The sequence below is a fragment of the Myotis brandtii genome, unplaced genomic scaffold, assembly GCF_000412655.1.
Source record: "Myotis brandtii unplaced genomic scaffold, ASM41265v1 scaffold10, whole genome shotgun sequence".
Classification (NCBI taxonomy): Eukaryota; Metazoa; Chordata; class Mammalia; order Chiroptera; family Vespertilionidae; genus Myotis; species Myotis brandtii.
The window spans coordinates 2,625,050-2,630,535 of NW_005353325.1; positions in this window are offsets into that span (position 1 = coordinate 2,625,050).

The window sequence follows — 5,486 nt, forward strand, 5'->3', positions numbered from 1 at the left end:
GGAGGTGCGCGCGCAAAGCGGGCTGGTGGCTGAGAGCGCGGTTGTCGTTTTCGGTCAGGGGGGAGTCTCAGACTCTGAGCTCCAGATACGGGCGAATCGCTGGGGACTCGGACCCAAACGGGAGAAGCGGGAGTGTCTGGCATCAGTTGGAAGGCAGCTTTCCCTCCGAGGTTTGCAGCGGTTCCGGGGGTTCTGAGAAGCAGAGCCTCTGGGAACAGGACTGAGGGCACCATAACGGCTCCCTCCGCCCGCCCTGTTGAGCCCGCCCCGCCCAAGCCCTGCGCAGAGCCATTTGCCGGATCGCCTCAGGCAAAGGCTAGATTAGCACCTCCCCAGAGGACAGAAGTTTTCCGCGGCAGACACAGCTGATTCACACAGCCAGTCGGCCTGGTGGTCAAATCCCTCTAGTATTAACTACAACAATCAAGGCTCAACTAGAACAAGACTGCGCACAAAGACCACTAGGGGGTGCACCAAGAAAGCATAAAAAATGCGGAGACAAAAAAACATGACAGAAATGGAGGATATAGAGCTAAAAATCGCAATTTTGAGGGCTTGCAAAAATGTGCTAGAAGCTGTCAATAAACTTGAGGAGAGAGTCACGAAAACTAATGAGACCCTCGATGCTATGATAAAGAACCAACTAGAAATTAAGCATACACGGACTGAAATAAAGAATATTATACAGACACCCAATAGCAGACCAGAGGAGCGCAAGAATCAAGTCAAAGATTTGAAATGCGAAGAAGCAAAAAACACCCAACCGGAAAAGCAAAATGAAAAAAGAATCCGAAAATACGAAGATAGTGTAAGGAGCCTCTGGGACAGCTTCAAGCGTACCAACATCAGAATAATAGGGGTGCCAGAAGATGAGAGACAGCAAGATATTGAAAACCTATTTGAAGAAATAATGGCAGAAAACTTCCCCCACCTGGTGAAAGAAATGGACTTACAGGTCCAAGAAGCGCAGAGAACCCCAAACAAAAGGAATCCAAAGAGGACCACACCAAGACACATCATAATTAAAATGCCAAGAGCAAAAGACAAAGAGAGAATCTTAAAAGCAGCAAGAGAAAGAGACTCAATTACCTACAAGGGAATACCCATACGACTGTCAGCTGATTTCTCAACAGAAACTTGGCAGGCCAGAAGGGAATGGCAAGAAATATTCAAAGTGATGAATACCAAGAACCTACAACCAAGATTACTTTATCCAGCAAAGCTATCATTCAGAATTGAAGGTCAGATAAAGAGCTTCACAGATAAGGAAAAGCTAAAGGAGTTCATCACCACTAAACCAGTATTATACGAAATGCTGAAAGGTATCCTTTAAGAAGAGGAAGAAGAAAAAGGTAAAGATACAAATTGTGAACAACAAACATGCATCTATCAACAAGTGAATCTAAGAACCAAGTGAATAAATAATCTGATGTACAGAATGAACTGGTGATTATAATGAATCAGGGACATAGAAAGGGAATGGACTGACTATTCTTGGGGGGGAAAGGGGAATGGGAGATGCGGGAAGAAACTGGACAAAAATCGTGCACCTATGGATGAGGACAGTGGGTGGGGAGTGAGGGCGGAGGGTGGGGCGGGAACTGGGAGGAGATGTAATCTGAACAATAAAGATTTAATAAAAAATAAAAAAAAGAAGCAGAGGGTTGGGACGGGGTCAGTGCCAGCCCCTGATCGGCAGGGAGGGCAGAGGGGCTGGAGGTGGAATCAGTCGCCCACGGCCAGTGATGCAATCCATCGAGCCTATGTAAAGAGGCTCCGTCAAACCCAGAAGGAGAGGGTTTGAAGAGCTTTCGGTTGGTGACCACGTGGAGAGTTGGGGAGAGTATCGCCCTAGGAAAGGGCATGACACCGCCACGCCCTTTTCCCCGTGCCCTGCCCTGTACAGCCTTCCATCTGGCTGTTCCCAAGTTGCATCCTTTTGTACTAAACCAGTGAGCTGGTAAGTAAATTGTTTCTCTGAGTTCTATGAGCCACTCTAGCAAATTCATCCAACCCAAGGGAGATGGGGGAGGGAGGGTGGAGATTGTTGGAACCTCTGAGCTACAGTTGGTAAGTCAGAAGCACAGATGGTAACCTGGACTTGCAGTTGGGGATTGGTGTCTGAAGTGGGCTCGGGGCTGTCCTAGGACTGAGCCCTTAACCTGTCCTAGATAGTGTCAGAATTGAGTTGAATTGTAGGACTCTCAACTGGTGTCAAATAATTGCTTGGTGGTGTGTGCATCACCCTCCCCTGTTGGAATTGGTGATCAGAATCACTGCCTTACAATTTCTGATGCTGCTTTAAAAAAAAATCAATTTTCATTTAAAAATAAATCATTATTGTCCTAGCCAGTTTGGCTCAGTGGAAAGAGTGTCAGCCCTCAGACTGAAGGGTCTCAGGCTTGATTTTGGTCAAGGACACCCACCTCAGTTGCAGGCTCCGTCCCTGGCCCCTGTCAGGGCATGTGTGGGAGGCAACCAATCACACTGATGTTTCTCTCTCTCTGTTTCTCCCCATCCCTCCCACTCTCTCTAAAAATCAATGGAAAGAATATCCTCGGGTGAGGATTAACAACAACAAAATAATAATAATAATTTACATAAATAAAAGCCTAAGCAACTGTTACAACTGAACGACTCGAATGACCGGTCTACCAGTGCTATGATGTGCACAGACCACCAGGGGGCAGACGCTCAGCACAGGAGCTGCCCCCTGGTGGTCTATGTGCTCTCACAGCCAACCTCCCATGGCCCTCCCCTTCCCCCCCGCCCTGCCAGCCAACCTCCCGTGGCATCCAACTGCTGGACATCCCCTGAGGGCTCCCGGACTGCGAGAGGGCACAGGCCAGGCTGAGGGACAGGGACCCCATGCACAAATTTGTGCATCAGGCCTCTAGTAATAAATAAACCATCATCATCATCAGGCATTTATTAAATGGCAAAGTGGCTGTTTCAAAATTTTTAAAAATTTATTGATTTTAGAAAGAGAGGAAGGGCGAGAGACAGAGAGAGAAACATCGATTTGTCATTGCACCTGGTTATACATTCATTGGTTGATTCTTGTATGTGCCCTGACAGGGGATGGAACCCACAACCTTGGTGGTCTGGGAAGATACTCTAACCAACTGAGCTACCCAGCCAAGGGCAAATGTTTCATAATTTTAATCAAAAGACTTTAAGGAAAACATCCATAAGAGACATTTTTCTTAGTTTCAAATGAAAAAGTCTGGAAAAAAATAACCCAATTATTTCAGCTCTTTAAATAGCTTGATATCAATTAGCAAATCGTGATTCAGTTCAGCTGTGTTATTACTTTGACCCTTAAAGGTATAGATATAGACCGATGCACCTAGTACTTTATTTTCTCAGCAAACTTCCAACCGGAAGCATAACAGTGGCTAACAAATTCTGCGTCAGGGCCATGTTAATCCATGTAAGACTGCGGTAGAGTTTCCTGGCAGAAATTCTCCTCCTGGCAGGGGCTCCAGAATAAGAAGCAGGTAGTGAAATGTATGCTGTCCTGACCCCCGCCTGCCTTTGTGACGCTGCCAGAGACAAGGCATGGAATGGCTGAGACGAATGGCAGCAGACTGACGTCATAAATCTTCTTTCCTGGAACTACTTGAACCATCAAATGTCAACTGACCCAGAGGACAAGCGGGAGGAAAACATCCTTTCAGCCGACGTTTCTCTACCACTGACAGAGACCCTGATTGTCTCCTGAAGCATCCCTTCTCCCGCCTGGAGGCAGCCTGGGTTTTGGATGGTGGAAATTCCCAGGAACAAAGCTGAGGCCGCCTTCCCTCCTGCGGAGACCGCGTGGCATTCAGCTCTGGTGACATCACTGCGGGATTTCCAGGGCGCCGGGCAGCGGGCGGAGCATTTCTCTGGGGATGCTTTCCTGTTAGAAGAACCCTTGGTTTTGAATCCCCCAACTTCACAGGGTGCAGCTTCTCAATGCAGTTTTCTGCATTGTAATTTGTAGAGAAAAATTGTTTATTTGTGTCCCCAAATCTAATATCTTAAACAAAATGGCACATAGGTAATTGGGAGACATGAGAACGAGGTGAGAATGGTTTGGGAAGGGTTGCGTCGGCTTGGATGTAGCTGGATCGCACAAGTCCGCTGCCTGTCACAATCGCATTAATTCTACCCAATAGCAGTGTTTTAATCAACATACACCCTCATGCGGGGGTTTGCTACTTACTTGTAGGCGATTTGCTAAGTTTGATTTTAGGAAACTGAGTTCTGGGAACTTTAGGAAGAGAACAAGTTCTGGGAAATGGATGGCTGCAGGGTGGAACATGCACATTGTCATAAAGAATAGCATCAAAGGGAGTGGGGTGAACGCCTGCCTCTAAGACCCTGGGACCTGCCTCCAGCTCTCAGGAGGAGGTCAAACTCCTTGCCGTGAATGAGCTCCTTGGCTGATCAAGCAATAGGGCACAGAGGGAGCACACATTTTTATAGCAGTGGTCCAAAAGGTCAAGCACATATAAGAATAAGGTCAAGCATCTGTCTTCAGTCCTAGCTGGTTTGGCTCAGAGGATGGAGCGTTGGCTTGTGGACTGAGGGTCCCAAGTTCAATTCCAGTCAGGGGCACATGCCTGGGTTGCAGGCAAGGCCAGGCGTCGTCTTCAGTCCTAGCTGGTTTGGCTCAGGGGATGGAGCGTTGGCTTGTGGACTGAAGGGTCCCAAGTTCGATTCCAGTCAGGGGCACATGCCTGGGTTGCAGGCTCGATCCCCAGTAAGGGATGTGCAGGAGGCAGCCGATCAATGATTCTCTCTCATCATTAATGTTTCTCTCTCTCTCTCTCTCTCTCTCTCTCTCTCTCTCTCCCTTCTTCTCTAAAAATCAATAAAAATTAAAAAAAAGAAAAAGAAAAAAAAGAATAAGGCGAGGTGTCTGTCTTCAGGAGAGAGGGGGAGAGAGGGGCAATGGAGAGGTCTTGGTGATGACGACTCTGACTCTGTCTGCCCTGACCCACGCTGCTCCAGTATAGACCAGTTTCCAGTTTCCTCTGTAGCTGGGGCACAGCTGTTGTCCTGGTACCTCCTCTCGCATCCCCTGGAGACTCCCTTTGCCTCTCTCACGAGGGACCATGTTGGTAGTCACTCAGATTCATGTTTATTTTCTGGTGTGACTCTAGCTGCCAAGTTCTGGGAACCAAGTAGCAGGAAGAAGGCTGGGTAGTCACTGCACCTTGTGTGCACACACTCACCGACTGTTTACACTTATTGTATTTGTACCCTCAGCTATGTGTTGCACCCTCTCCAGAGAGGAACACTTCAGTTTAGGGGAGGTTATCTACAGACATAAACTGGGGGATAGAGCGGGACATTGAACACCTCCTCTTCCTCCTCCTCTTTCTACTCTTCCTTTTCTTCTTTGAAAAAAAAATTCAATATTTTGAATTGATTTGAGAGAGAGAGAGAGAGAGAGAGAGAGAGAAACATCAATGATGAAAGAGAATCATTGATCGGCT